General features: G+C 43.7%; 1 protein-coding gene and 1 long non-coding RNA gene across 5 annotated transcripts in view; one reads left to right on the top strand and one right to left on the bottom strand.

Moving 5' to 3' along the window:
* MYRIP (myosin VIIA and Rab interacting protein) overlaps positions 1 to 2,662 on the bottom strand; it is a 217,278-nt gene extending 214,616 nt beyond the window's left edge. For all 4 annotated transcript variants that reach the window (XM_071804849.1, XM_065832886.2, XM_071804844.1 and 1 more), the window contains exon 1: positions 2,334 to 2,662. The gene's annotated coding sequence lies outside the window, so the exon portion shown is untranslated. The remainder of the gene's footprint in view (positions 1 to 2,333) is intronic.
* Positions 2,663 to 2,774: 112 nt separating this feature from the next.
* Positions 2,775 to 13,456, top strand: LOC139827260 (uncharacterized). Its single transcript, XR_011737699.1, has 3 exons — positions 2,775 to 3,098; positions 7,983 to 8,104; positions 10,504 to 13,456. It is a non-coding gene; the product is annotated as an uncharacterized lncRNA (long non-coding RNA).
* Positions 13,457 to 16,127: the final 2,671 nt, after the last annotated feature.

The following is a 16,127-nucleotide window of genomic DNA, read 5'->3' as shown; positions in this document are numbered from 1 at the left end:
TTGCTGGCTGTCAGTGGTCTGCAGGTGAGCCAGAAGCTTTTGTTATCTCTAGGAATCTGTCTAGTAAATAACCTCCCTGGACTCAAAAGGAAAGCGACAAAAGCGCTCCATGGGAAGGTGGGATTAGTCACAGAATCACAGAATGTTAGGGATTGGAAGGGACCTCGTATGCCCAAACAAATGAATATGATTTCTCAAAGAGAAAAATTTGTCTCTGTGGTTTTTCATGGAGTTACATTCAACTAGTTTCTTTCAACTTGTCCAACTTCCCAAGGCAGGTTAAGGTGGCTAACACTGCCAAACAGCAGTTTCCAGTATGATGACAACAGGGCATATTAATGTTGGCAGCAATACAAAGGAGTTACATTTTCATACAGATGTAGATTCTATGAACAATAGTGCATTTGGTATATACAGCTTTTCTTCAGCATCACCCATGCATAGTTCGGGGATTTTTTTTTCTTTGCTTAAGCACAAGTTCTTCAAGTGTTCTGTTTAGTATAACTATTAAATGAGAAAGGTGAATTCTTACTGTGTTTATACATTTGGGTACACCCCACGTAATCCAAAAGCCTGGCTTAGCCATCAATTGTCAGCACACCCAGCCATATTTGTCAGGTTAGGGTGGAAGCAGGAAAACAACTCAGGAAGATAAAAGCTTTAGCTTTCCTTTTGTGATCTTGTGTCACTCCTAGAGAGCACTGTTTTAGATGAAGAGTCTGTTGAAAAGTGTTAACCTGTCTGAAAGGACAGTATTGTGCTACTTGAATCAGCAGCAGGTTCAAAATTCAAGTCCTGTCACTGGGGGCAGTGGTCTTCTTTATGTACCTCTCATCCTATTGAGGGTTACTGGGATGGACTTCTGGTCTGGGAGTTCTCACTGACAATTAATATATCACAACTGTTGAAAATTATATTCTCCTGGTTGTAATTGCTATATGCATTGTACTAAGTTATCTGACAAATTCCATAGGAAGGCTACAGAATCACTAAGTACATTTTTGGACACTTGGGCATAAGGCATCAGTAAATATACCCTGACACAATCCGGTACCTGAATAACAATGGATAAGGCAGTAGCTTGAGGGATTACATACAACATACTCTGCTTTTTACACAACTCTGCTCACTCTCTCAAGCTAGAAGTGAGCAGAAAGTATTACTGTTTGATACTTAACTGCAGGGACAAAGTCAGTGGTCTCAACGCAGTTCAAACGAACTGCTATAACCATTAATAAACAACTATAAAAACCCGTCAGGCTTGATGAAATTTCCTTCAAAGCCAGAAAGATATCTGGTAATATGAGAACTAAACTATCTTTCCCTCCTTTCTCTCTCTAGCCTTCCAGAAAGGGTTGTCAGAGGATGAGTAAAAGCCTTCATTGCCAAAATCCATGCTGTGTCTGTTGTACCAAACTCCAGGCTCCATAGCAAGACAGCTACGCGCATTTTCAGAAACACAGAAAATAGTAAAATGGTACATATAAGGCAAACCCATTATTTGTCAAAATAGATTGCTAGATACAGTTAACATCCCTGCAAACATACTTGAGGAGGGACGCACATACACTCCAAGCATTTTGCAATCTCATTTGATGACGTTCACCTAAAACACCACACAAACCCCAGCACCAACACATGCTCCCACTTAATTAGATTCCACAAGAAAAGTCAGCCCTAGCCATATGGTATTTTCCTCAGCAGTTACGATAAACTGACCTTGATACTAGGAAAACGCACGCTGCTTCTGTCTGAAGCATAAATTACAAGCATGGAGCGGTGGGATGCTCCCGCGGAAGGGGGGCAGAGGCAGCACCATGCAGAACCACGCAGGGAAGTTGATGAAGAGCTAAACACTATAATAATAATAATAATAATAACAACAATAATAACAATAATAATGGCACTGCAGTGACGGCCCGCAAATAACCACGCTGTCAGCTGAACGCTACGAAGCTACTCAGACATCCAGCCGGTAATTAAATGAAAGGCTAACATCGTGTCGTTGTGTTCCCCCCCGCCAGCACACGGACTCTCCGCGGAATACCGGCCCGCCCCGCCCCGCAACGCCCCGCATGGTGACGGCCGCTCGGCCGCCAACGATCCTTCGGAGGCCGGCGAGGGGCAAACTCGCCGCGGGCCGAGCCCCAGCCGCCCCCCACGACGAGGCGCTGCGGCGGGCGGCCCCGCAGTCGCGGCCCTGCCACAGACAACCCCCCCTCCCGCCCCTCACAGCGCCGGTCGGCCCCGCGGTGGCGCTGCGGGTGTCCCCTCTACCCAGGATCTATCCCAGTCCTCGGGGAAGGGGCGGCCGCGCCCCCGGCCGTACTCACCCTCAGCCAGAGGCGAGGGCTGCACCAAAATGGCAGGCGAGCAGTAACTTCCCCACGGTCGGGGGACGGGAAGAGCCACCGCCGGCGGCTGCACCCCGTCGTTCATGCAGGGAGGGGGCTGCGAGCGCCCCTAGCCAGCCCCTGGCCGGACACCTGCGCGGAGCCGCCGGGCACAGCTGCTCCACTCCCGCTCCGCAGGGGTCGGCGAGCAGCAAGAGCTCGCCGTTGTAGTCGCTACCGCTGCCGCCTTCCGTCCCCGCCGGACGCGCCACCGGGGTGCTGCTGCGCTACCGGCGGCGGCAGCTCCCGCCGCGCCCCCGCCGCGCACCGGCACCTGCCCGGGCGCTGCCGGCCAATCGGCGAGGAGGGGCCGGGCGAAGGGCGGGCCGGTGCGCGGGCTGGCGCCGGGAAGCGCGGGGGCGCGCCCGGGGGAGGGGTGCGCGCCCTCGCTTGCCCCACTACCCGCCGAAAAGGGCCTGGCCCGGGCTGCGCCCCCAGACGGGCAGCAACAGGGCCGTCCCGTCTCTGGCGTGTGCCTCAGGGCTGCCGCCTCACACGGCGGCCACAGGAGAACACCGGCAGAGCGGCCGCTGCGCAAGGGGAGCGGAGAAAGGAAACGCTGCTGCCAGACGGTGCCGATCGGGTCGGGGAGGGCAGGGGTGTATCTTCCGAGGTGGGGAAAAAGAGGCCGGTTGGTGCGAACGGACAAGCGGTACATCCGTGTGGATGCAGCACACCGGGAGATCATCACGAAGGTGTGGCCTGGTCAGTCCCTCGAATCATCCGTGAGTCACGGCTGCAGTCTGGCCGTGCGTTTGTACGTCCTGTATCACTGCGGATTCTACTGGATCACGCTAATTACTTTTCCCGTGGTGTTGTTTTTTGTCCCTGTTGTTTTTTTTTTTTTTCATGCTTGTTTAACTTCATTTTAAAATAGCTGGAGTTCTTCACTGCAAGGCACGGTTTTATTTGATCTCAGTTGAAGTGCTTTGTCAAGACAGATGTATTCAATAAATCTTGGCAGGTTTTAAAGACAAATATTTTCTAGGATAATATTTTTGTTTACATTAATTTCATGGTAGTACAAATACACTGGTTTATCAAACGTTTACCTCTATGCTAACCTACACTTGTCTGCGTTAGTAAAATGCGTGTCACTCTGTGAGGCAGACATCACATTCATTTCGGAAGTGTATATAAAAACAAACAAAAAACCCACGAGACTTTGGGAAGTATTCTGCATCAAATATTATTTTGTATTTTCCAAACACACCTATAGGTAAATACATGTCTGGGTGTTTCCCAAACAGAAGAAACTTGTTACTTCTTTAGATAACAGCAAGAAGAAGGGATTGTTTTCAACAGTAACATCTTTCAAGAGCAACATGACATGGCAACAAATCTGAAACCGTCTAAGTGGAAAGGTCACTCATTGCCTATATTAGAAGAGTAATCAATAACACACACCAAGCATTATTTTATAAGGGAACAAAATGTCAGGGTAGAAATCCATCTCCAGTCTTATACTTCTAGCTGAATCCCTGAAAGAAGAATATGTTTTAAGATCAGCCATCAATATCAATTAGCTATAATGTTTACAATTGAACAACAGTAAGATCTAACAGGTAAAACTGTACGCTCCTCACACTCAAGCTAATAAGTTAATATTGAGTTCAGGAGTAATGTTTCACCCTTGCCTCAATATTGTGCAATTAGGTACACAGAGATTTTATACCTTTCTCTATAATATTTCACATTCTTCTGCACTGGAGACAAAGTGCAGTACAGTAATTAGTATGTTTTCACTCCACACCAGTATTCCACAGGGAAGGTATTAACTTCTGGCATGCTTAAACCAGCCTTTAACAACTGAAATGGTGCAACTAGGAGAGGGGAAAGAGAAGAGCAATGTACAGGTGAACAAATATTGTAATGGCCTTATGGATAGTGTGCTGGACTTCTTTATTTGTCTGCATCCTTTCTCTAGCTGTTGCATGTCCTGTTTGTCTTCAACTACTGGTTTTGGTGTCTCAGTTCAAAAGAAATCAACTTCTCTTTGCATCCACAGCAAGTATTTTCTGATTGATGGCATTCACAATTAAACAAACAAACAAACCCACAGCCTGACTAAAATAATTTTTCACCTCTAAAGGCAAAATCCTAAGGCACAGATGGGTGAAACCGAGGTATATGAGGCTTTCCCTGAAATCATATATGACACAGCCATTGAATAATTAAAACAAGTATCTAAATAAGGATGCAGAATAAAAAATAATTCTCAAGAAGACAAACTCTGCAGCCAAAGGTGAGACTCAAGTAAACAAAACATGCCCAACCCCCTTCCCACCCAGCACCTGGTGATTGCGGAGACAAGCAGTGCACCAGGAGTTGCAAGGGATAGTGGCAACAGTGGAGTGGTCATAGGGCAAAGGGGAATGCCCTGTGTCTTAATCTCACTTTCTAGGGCTCTGAAATTCCCAGATCCCCTTACATTCACAAGAGAGTTATGTTAAACTGCAGGCCGTGCAATCTTTTGGTGACAATAACCTCGGTATGCTGAGAACCAAAAAAGAAGGCAGACGGCCAGTATGTACCTGTAGTACAGCAACCATTCTGCCATAAGCTGTAGCATGGAAAAAATATCGTAAAAAATAGATAGTGGGTCTCATACTAGTGGGGTGCAAGACAAGAAAATAGGTATTTTATTGGTGGTGAGTTTCTCTTGTCACAACACAGCCTTTTAAAAAAAAAGTCATCTAAACGTAGACTTAAATAAGCAGGCGGGCTTTGCCTGGAAAGTTCAGCACCAAATCCAGCAGTGACATAAGTTACAGGTGGCTACAGAGCTGCGGTGGCTGATGGGTGACTCCTGAGCCTGTGCCCAAACTGTGCTGGGTGATCAGCCAGCCACACGTGTGCATGACAGGCTGAGTGCCAGGGCTAGTGGGACCCTGCCTTAGCCCAGCTGTGGGAAACCCAGGGAGGGTATCCCACCTTGCTATGAGTTTCCCTCTGCCCTCAGAATCCATGGAATGGGGCTTGTGGTCATAAGAAAGATTTTTGGACTATATAATTGTTGCAAAGCCTGTTAAAAAATTGGTTTCAGGGTAAATGAAATTTGCACTGGCTTCGTGTCCCTCAGATGATACACTGTCGGATGGAGAGGGAGGGCGTTACCGATGCATTCAGTCACACTGCATTATACAGAGGGCTGTCTTGACAACCCCAGGCCACTCCAAGAGGACTCTGAAGTTTGCTTTCTGAGTGTCTCGACTTTCTTGACAAAGGTAGTGGTTCTTAGCAAGGAAACTGTTTATGCAAATGTACACAGTACCTGCTGGGAAGACATAAGTCACTCTGTTAGCCACAGGGACCAATTAGGAATCTATTCCAGCCTATTGCTATCTCAAGGCAGAAATTAAAGACAGTAAGAAGTAATTAAGTCTCTCTCACTTTGAACAGATTTGTTAAGACCTCGGAGTATTTCCACAAAATGTAGTGAACAATAATTTAACAGTATTAACTTGGAAGTCATTGTAACCTTTAACGTCAGTGTCTCAAAGAACTTCATAAATACGAATTATGTGTGTATGTAAAACATGGAGTATCATGATAATTCAGTTAAACCAGTTAAGTAATTCATAGCCCATAAGCAAATAAGGAAGAAGTGAAAGCTGAGAAGAATGGACAAATTTATAATAGTGTTTAATACATATAGCATACAATGTGATATGGCGTTTTGCCATGACTTTTCCTCAAAGATTTTAACAGTCAGGTTCCCCACCCTGCAAGCCTCATAGTGTAAGGAGGAGGTCTGACAAACCTTAGGTGTGAAAAGATAAAAAAGGAAAATTGAGATAAACCAGAATTAGGATTATATACATATGTTAGTTAAAGCAGACAGCTTGAAGAGGTTTTGCTATTTAACTAGGAGCAGAACTTAAGTGAGCCAACAGTTTGAAAAGAAACAAACACACTAAAGTCTCACAATTTGGACGAAAACACCAGCAGACAAACTGTAAGTGATGCAGTAAAAATTAATTGTTGCAAACAGTGGCGGGATGGCAGGAGGGAGTGTGGGTGTGTGCCTTTTCGTGTGTGTGTGTATGTGTGGTTTCTTGTGGTTCATGGTTTTTTGTTTGTTTGTTTGTGGGGGGGGAGAGGCTGTCAGTTAAAAGGTAACAGCAATATGAGCTAGTAAAACATATTGTAGAATAATAATTAAAAAAAATATATGGCAGTAGGAGCTACCCATAAGTACTGGGAAGAATGGGAAGAAACATTTCAGAAGTGATTCAGAAGTGAACATGCTGCTGACCATATTGCTGCTACTGCAGATTTCCTCATTCATACAGGGTGCACAAATGCAAGGTTGAAAGTGTCTGCAGAGTTGCTGCATGCAGAAAAAATGAAGGCTCTTCTACTGCTCTTCCCTTATGCCTGTCACCAAATGCATATGGGTGAAGACACGATTCAACACTTACACAAGTAAAAAGAAAATTCCTAAAAAGGTGTGGTGAGATTTTCAATTTCCCTGAAGAATTAACTTCATTTTGTGACACTGGCTGAAACACACAAGGCAAGTGCCCTTCATCCCCAGAGTTTGTTTTTTTTTTTTTTTTTAATATATCATTCTTTTTCTCCGCTTAGCCACATCTTTCATGCATGTCCCTCCTGCACATCAATCTGAGGACAAGCAGCAGCAGGAGGGATGTGGTCTACTGAAGTTTTTCTTTAGAGCTTCGTTTATTTCCTGTGCAAAGTGGCACTGAGGGTGTGGTAGGGTCTTTGATACAGTTCAGCATTTCTCTGTTCTTTACAAATCAAAAAAAAGAAAGACAGCTGCATGGTGCCCAGGGGAGGAACAAGAAAAACCCTGCAAGTTTCCAGCTGATCATGAAAATGCTCAAGTTAAATCAGCTTTGACTTCACAGACTAGAGCACTGAATAAACAGGAGCGAGTGTTGGTTTAGCTCTTGTTCTGTGTTCAGTGGTATTTTCTTTCAGCCTCATTTGGTTTCTTTGTATCAGAATCAACAGGTGGCCATGAAATTTTGTGCTTAAAACAAACCCATCTAAAACCTCTTTGCCTGCAGGTGCTTCTAGAGTTACTCTCTTTTAGGTTTTACTGGTTCAATTCTCTAGCACTCTTCAGAAATTGTTAATTTGCTTCTAAACATAACTTTTCTTTAGCACCCCTGATGCCTAGAGCCAGACTACAATCAAGTAGGTTGTTTCATACAGAAAGACCTATTAAATGCTTTTCTCATTCAAATAAATTGAGCTTTTTCATTATTTGAAATTATGAATAATTAAATTTTAGAAGCTGTCATCAACCCAACAGCATTGGGCTGAAGCTGACAAATTAAGGTGATGCTGTTAAGAGCTTCCCCCCCTCAAATTATCACTCTATACAGACAAACTATCCTCAAATGCAAAGAGTATATAACTCTCTACTTATCTTTCACAAGAAAAATCACAGCAATAATGTAACAAATCCTCATGAACAGTCTTTAAAATCCTAGGCAGTACAAAAAACAGTGAATTCCTTTAAGCAAGATTAGTCAAAATTATTTACATTAACTTCACATGCTTTAGTATACCCCAAATAAGGTAGTTTTCAGAAGTTCTTTTTTTTTTTTTTTAAAGAAACCCTGATCCTGACAGTAATTTCTGCATGGAACTGAGGTCAACAAAACCAGCTGAACAGAGTTTTCCAACGTTTATTTGGAAGATAAAGCATTTAACCCCTCTCAAGATGGAGATAAAAGGTGAGCTTGCTCATTTTTTTCCCTTCCTGTCAGACCATTGCATGGGAAAAGGTACATTTTCATCCACATAAATGTTTACGGATTTACAAAATTTCTATGCAGCCATCTTAAATTTAAGTCCCTACTTCTGTGATATTCATCTGTTCAGAAGCAGTACACCATGGTTGAGGAAAAAATGAATGTTTTGAACAGCAAAAATGCCATATAGTGGTGGAGCAAGCTCTTTGCAAATGAGTCCAGTTCGTAGCCGTGGGAAGCAGACCACATTAATTAGATAAACTGACCAGTAAGATTTACCCAGGTGTAGCAGAAACAGATATTCTAAGAAGCTTGTCTCCACAATGCACCTAGCAGAGATGGACATTAAAATAAAAATTAGCGAGCAAAATTTATTACCATGATAGCTCTCTCACCAACGCAGTTTCCCTGTTGCCAAACACAAAACTTTGAGACAAATGCCTTAGCAGCAATAGTTACGGCAATTAAAATAAGGTTGCCTGCCAGCACCCCTTTCCAGAAAAGAACTGAGTCAAAGTATTATGAAAGTAGATGTGTCAGAGGCTTGTACATCCAATCACATTATTGTTTGACACATTCTTGCACAATCCCTCACATGCCTTGATTACTAGCCTTTGAGCTGTGGTCTGTACAAGCCCATAGAAAATACACAGTGCTCATTTCAAAGAGCTTACTCCATGAATGCTTTAATTCCCTGCCTGGATTTTCTATAATCAGTTTGTTCCTTAGCATTTTCTCACACACAAGGTAAAATTCTTATTTAACTTACCCCCAAAAGAGCATGGGACGTACTGGAGCAGGATTATATCTATCACAAGCTGCTGAAAATGACTGTGTGGTTTTATGCAAATCAAATCCTCCAGGGATTGTCCCAAATCCACATCAGATTCTTTTTTTGTATATCTGCCTTGGGACCTCACATCAGCCATTTTATTTTTCCATCCTGTTTTAAAGGTGTCTGACAGGACCATGTCACTTACTTCGCCTTGGTTCGTCCTCGCTGAGGGCTGCAGGCACTGCAGGGATGGACTCCTCTGCAAGACCAGGATTGGCCCTGTGAGGCCTACTCGCCACCTCCTGCTGCGCTGCCCAAATTAACAGTATCTTATTGCAAACTAGAGTTCAGGAGTTTCTTGGTTTTTTTAATTCTTATGAGAACTACCTTTCCAGTAGAAACTGGAGTATATCAGCCCTCCAGTAAACCCAGGACCAGATGTCACACGCCTCCTTTCTCTGCTCAGCTCTGAAACTCAGCTCTCAAACTAACAGGGTGTGTCACTCCAGACAAATATTTATACACTGAACTTCATTTCCTTATGCAAGTTCCTGGTGAATGTATAAAAATACAGTAACTGCAATTTTAAAAACCTAAAATACTCACATCCATTAATTAGGAGTTTAAGGGGAAAGACTGGTCTCTAATTGCACATCTCAAACTGTTCATTTTCCTATGGGTGCCAATAATTATGGTTCTCCTCAGTGGCATCTCTGCTGTAGGCTGTGGGGTAATGAAGAAAGCTGAGTAAATAGTGCTTATAAGATATCTGTGAATCATTAACAAAGTCATTAAAACAATTACAGATTATTTGTACTGAAATAGGGTCTAGCACGGAGAATGTTAGTCTTCTTTCTCACAGGCAGTCTGTGGTACTAGGAACAGAAAGCTCTGCAGTCAAGTCTTAATCCAGGGGCCCTTCTGATAAAATGACCCTTTCTTTCCTGACGTCCACTTTGGAAGCCCTCAGCTATTTTCTGGTGGCCGTTCTTATGAGGGATTATTCTGATGCCTTGGCTGTTTGCCCGTGAGACAGCTCCATGACAGGAAAGATGCCCTCACCACAGGGCTCAGCAGGGCTGACAGGCTGGTTGCCCTCAAGGGCAAGCGTTGGACCCTAACTGTAAAACAAATATAAAGTTACAGACCAACATTTATTTGCTTTAAATACTCTTAGGCATAAGTATGACCATCAATGGCTTTCCTGGAGGGTGAGTTTTCCATGTGTTGATACCAGCATGCTGCACACATGCTATCACGTTCCTTGTAGCAGGTTGCTGTAGTCTGGATACTCCCTGCCTACAAACCCACTTAGATCAGTGCAATTAAACTGTTAGAGCCATCACTGCTCAATGGCTTGATTTCTGGAACAGTAGATGGCCCACAGCTCTTACTGGAAACTTTAGCCCTTTCTATTTCAGGCCTCCTGGTTCTGTAACTTCATGTCCTTATGCCTGAAGAGTGAATCTGGAGCAGTCCTGTGGTGACATCTGAAATGCAGCCCCGCTCCTGTTTCCACTCCTGGTGCAGAAAAGTGAGGAAAAGTGCTCTCCTTTGATGAAACTTCTTTAGGTGAAGGTCATTAATTTTTCTTTTTCTTTGAAAGTGCTATGGAGTGTAATCCTTGAAAAAACAAACCCATTATGATTATGTTCTGCTGTGATAGGAGAGAGGAGACAATAAGGTTTCCACAACTACTGGTGGTGACCCAGTGTACATTGTAAGTATTATGTGACTTCATTACTTCTAAACCATTCGGTGATCTATATTAAACAACATTAATGGGAATAGATTCAGTTACAGTTTTAATACCAAATCCCAGCTGAGGTACTTGATGTAAATAGCTTTACTGCAAGCTATAATTCTTTCCAAAAAAATCTCCAAATAGAACAACAAATACATTGTCAGGCTGATGTTGCTGTAATACTTTACCTTTTACATCTGAGGTTCATTTGTTTCACTTGCAGCTATATTGCTCTTTCTTGCAATTGAATCTTGCCTCTATTGGATGCATAAATATATAAAGAAAATCTCCATATCAAGTACCCAATAAGTGAAAAGTGCTCTAAACTTGGACCATTATCAAAGCTCTTCACTTAGTGGAAGGGGGTATTTTGCCAATAGAGAAATCAAAGGAGAGTGCAAAGGGATAAGCTGAGAAGATTCAGGATCCTTGTGGCACCCAGACACAGCTTCATCTGTGAAGTGAGGTTCTCTGAATGCAAGATGGTAAGAATAAGGATGGGTAAGGATAAGGGTGAATTCTTGATAAGGAGTAAGACACTTAGGATTTCACCAGCTGCACGAATAATGAAAGTAAAATTCTTTCCATCTGTTGGGAAAGTCTAGTGCAGGAACAGGACATTTGCATCAGCTTCTCTAATCAGCTCTAGTACCCAAATATCCTTTCCTACTTGTCGAGAAAATTATAAAGGACCAGGTACACACACTCGTGGAAGCTGGTATCTTAAATCTTGGACAAATCTGGGGCTCAAGGAAGGGCAAAAGAGAAATTACACATTAAGTATATTAGTGGACTGTATTTGTTAATGGAGGGATCCATTCTCCTGGAGCATTCAGTACACTATACCATTAAAAAAATATAAAAGTATGGTGCTTTCTTCAACTTTTTCTTAATGTTTGGTGTGATTCACATTTTAAAATAAATTCAATCAGACTCAGACACTTTGCAGTGCATTCTACAGACACCACAAGAAGGCAAGAAAGAGCTCCACATTGGAGATGTCAGTCACATTCTTTTCTACAAGAAAATGAGAAGAGACTGTGTGATGAGAACAATATCTGAATCTGTATCAGGGAGACTACACTTGAAACAGTGGTACCAAAAAGGTGTGTCAGACAACCTCATTACTCTCTGCATGTGATTACTTTGGTAGTTCTTCTCCTAACTGCCCATTCCTTGTTTTGTGGGGTCTGAATGTGCAAATTGTTCTACCTCTCCCTGCCTGTACTATACAAAATATACAGGCTGTTTCAGAAAGATGGACCCGATTTGAAATCACTACATCTCTAAATTGGGTCCCTCTTTTTGAAACACCTGGTATTATGGATGAGACCAATAATTTCAAGGCAGAAATAATTTCTTCAGGAAATATAGGCAAATTGTTTTACAAATTCTTATGTGACTATCTTTATTATTTTGATTACTATTATGTTTTATTCTTTTGGAGATTTTTGAATGGGGTCCTGTGACATTACAACTTACACACCCATCCATAAGATTAACTTGCTTGAGTTGCAGCAAGTATTTCATATGTGCAAATGGTTTCTTTTTACCTAGCTGAATATTCAAGTGTTCTTCTCAGCGACTGACTACTAAAACTCAGCTTCTCAGATTAAATTATCCTTTTTTTCCTGTCAGGATAGGAAAATATAACATATGCCTACTATTCATTAGCTTTTTAATAAATGGAATAATAAAGGACATCAGCAAAGAACCCAGCAGCAAAAGGAACTACTGTTTTTGCAGTCCAACTATGGAGATAAATTGCAATTTTTCCCCAATAAATCTTCATGAAAACCACTAATTTATGTATTTGGCCTACTTTCCCCCTCTACTGGTCTGAAACAGAAATTTTTCTATAGGAAATTTCAAGACCTTCCATATTAAAATCTGGTCTTCGTACTCGTAATGCTGCAAAGAAAACACAATGCCCCTGGTGCTCATTCTCTGTGGTACTAATGAATCATGCGCAACTGTACTTCATGGACAGGCACAATACACATCTTCAATGATCTGGCCATATTTATGCTATTTCTTCTTAGAATACCTCTGTAGGGACTTGAGCTAGAATAGTCATGTGATACCACGACAGTTAATCAGAAATCCATGATTAACATGCCAGCCTGAACCTCATTTAAGTGATGAGCACAAGTTACTGTTTGAAATTTGCCCTCTACTAAGCAAAATGGAACACATGAATGGAAAAATGTGGGGGCCAATTGCCATTTTAAACACATTATAATGGCAAGAATATCGCAAAGTGTCTAAGGTTGGGAGTTTCTCGCTCATGAGAAGCCAGCCTGGATGAAGGCTGCATTCAAATGATGTTGCCACAGTGATGTTGCCACAGTGTTCCTCCTCAGTCATGTTTCTCTCTCCTTGGGCAGCCACGTGCTGAGCAGCTCAGGGAACTGGTCTGTCCAAAATCTGCCTTCCTTTATAACTGTCAAAAGTTACTTTTTTAGCCTGCAGATTGCACTTCAATCAGCTTAATGTGAGAGTGAATCACAGCCTGATCGCAGTTCTGACATCTCCAGCTTCTCCATTTTTCCTTAATATAGCCTTAATTTGACTTACCACATTTCCTGTACTTTCCTTCCAGAAGGAACCGATCACCGTGTCCCCAGTTTGTCTTTAAAATGTGTCCTTTAACCTACAGCACCAACACAGAGGTGAGCGTGCTCTGCTCAGGCAAATGTGTATTCGCATGGAACGCTGGAGAATGGACTGGTACGGATCATGCCCAGATCAACATAACGTGGACACTCATCTTCCTTGTGATCCCTTCTCCTAACCTATGGAAGAAATATTGATTTGCTCATTGACAAGTTTTTAATTCACTGTTTGCCACTAATAAAGGTTTGAATTACTGTCTTCCTCTGTCCACAGCAAGAAAACCAGATGATCTCCTTCAGAGCTGAACTCCCCAGAGGCTGATGTAGGTGGTTGTTGCACCTCAGTGAGTAGCCACTCCATGGCACTGGAATACTGAGGTTTGTATTCCCGGAGCAGGAATCTACTGCATTTGCACAAGCAGCTGATCAGGGAGAGCAAAGCCACAATACAAGTTTTCCAAGTCTTGGCACATCATAGGGCTGTTTGTGTGGAGAAGAGAGATTCACTGCTGCACTGCAGGATGCTCTGCTTTTACTGGTGCAACCTCAGCAAACCCAGTTATTCACGGCCTATAAAGCCTGGCAGCCTGAAGCTTTGAATGCAGAAGAGGGGGGAAAAAATTGCCAAAAGTAAATGCAAAAAATCCTAGCTTGTAAGCACCATTAGGCTTGATGGCAATGTGAAATATTTGCTGAGGAGCTCAGAGAAAAGGAAGAGAAGAGGAAGAGATACTTGACAGTGTGTGAAAGTATATAACCTTGCTGTCAAAGGAGAAAAGTCTGTTAAGATAGAAGAAAGAAGCCAAGCTCAGCGTCAAGGATGGCTGAGCAAGTGTTTAAAGCTAATTGCTGCTTGGAAAGGTAGCCAGGAATTGCGAGGCAGGAAAAAAAAAAAAAGTAGAACAAAACAGAGGAGGCGAAATCTACATGGCCAAGAAAAAGACAGAAATACTCTGAAAGAAACCCACAAGCAGCAGAATTAGGTAGGAAGAGAGCAGGTCTTAATGTCAGTCTTTTCTCACACTCTCATTTGTGTGGCTCCCTAGCTTCTCGATACACACAAATAAGCAAAGGTATGAAGGGTGCCTGTCTCCAGGTTAGACTCATCATATTATCTTGATGCTGAGGTACACGTGAGAGGGACCAGCCCATGCCACCGTGCTGTGGCACACCTGTCTGCACAGCCTAGAGCACTGCAGCCACCCAGACTTATCTCTTCTCCCTGACCCTAGGCAGCTCAGGATGCTCCCATCCCAGAGACTGGGGGAAGCTGGCCAGGACCATCACAACCTGCACAGGCTGGTATTTCTTCATTTAGCTGCAGTACTTGATTCACAGCCCCTATGCAGCAGCCTCCCTCCAGGAGAGCAGAGGAGGCATGCACCAGCTAGGGCTACACCAAGGCTCTAGGGGATTTTATAGCCCAAACCTTGTACTGCTAACTGGATGATTCTGTTGCTGCATTAAAGAGAATTAATTAGACCTGAAGGGCAGACACCACACCCCACTGGCCTCAGCTGGGCCACTATCTCATCTCCCAGCTCTGTGTTAAAATGTGCTGATACTAAGGCTGTCTGGGTTGAGTTAAAAATCAGTGTATGAGAATTTCTTTGAAAACCACTGCAAAATCCTGTGTTCTTCTTCACTGTGTGGTTTGATAAAGGCAGTGACAGGTCCTAACAAAGCCATCCAGGCTGTACAAGGAGACATTCAGCTTCCTGTTCCCTCTAACACAATTGCATCTTGTCCACCTGTGTGTGCCAGGATGAAATGGGTGGGCAAGAAAGCAAGAAGAGCAGGCTCTGCTTCCCCCGTAAATCCCTCCAAATAGAGCAGTTTCTCAGAAAGGCAACAGAAACAGGGTGGGAGTGAAGAGGAGGGGATTGCAGTGGCTGCCAGATCCTTCTTTATCCACCTGGTCAAGCAGGACAAGGCTTTGATTTCTCAGCAAGTGCTGGCTGTGTTAAAGCTGCTGGTTGTGCTCGTGTGCTCCTCATGGTGCTTAAATAGAGCAACTGAGCACCGTCTGCACAGAGATGACCCCTGCCCCTGGTATCTGTACACACAGTGGGGCTGATGGGGAGCCAGCTGAGAGAGGAGAAGGGAAATGCCACCAGAGCTGGCTGTGCCTGGGGAAGGGACACACTGTGACTGGGGAGGGACATGCTGAGGGTGTCTGTGGGAGTGCAAGGAGCCACAAGCTGCTAAGCCAGGGGAGCAGGAATTGTGAGCACAGCTCAGATGGGTCCTGAAACACAGCCCTGGCACACAATAAAATGTACCCTGAGCCTCCTGGTTGGCTGCCATTTGCTCATTTCATCCCATTAGAGACACTTAATCCCGGCAGTTTAATAACCTCTTCGATTTCCAATGCTGGAAGGACCCCACATCCTCTCACCAACTTAACTTGTGATCATTGTTCGGTAGCTTGCCCTGGACAAACTCCAGTTTGTGCTGCACACCTCAGCCCTGTCCTGCCAGCAGCTTGCTCGTGTGTTATTCCCACTCAGCTGTTGGTTTCAATAGCATCTGCACTGGCATCAAACAGGCATCATTATTCCTCACTGGGCTGCAGAGCAGGTGCTGGCCCAAGGCCACCCTTTGCAGGCCAGACCTTCCGCATTTCACAGGGCTAGAGCCAACCCCATCCTCTCAGCAGCTTCAGCGAGCTTCTGCCTTGCCTCTGCCAGCTTTCTCCAGCCCGCCTTGCTTTTGGAAATTTCCCCAACACAATGCTGAGCAGAATTGCAGAGTCTTTAAAAAAAAAAAGGCATGGGGGAGGAGGAAATAAAACCGATCGGTGTTTCCAAGCATCATTTAAAGCCGCATGCCATCAGACACTGACAGTGCTCATGTCATATCTGCTGTCTG

The sequence above is a fragment of the Patagioenas fasciata genome, chromosome 2, assembly GCF_037038585.1.
Source record: "Patagioenas fasciata isolate bPatFas1 chromosome 2, bPatFas1.hap1, whole genome shotgun sequence".
NCBI lineage: Eukaryota > Metazoa > Chordata > Aves > Columbiformes > Columbidae > Patagioenas > Patagioenas fasciata.
Note: the sequence above shows the minus strand (reverse complement) of the source record. Positions and strands in the feature narration are given on the sequence as shown.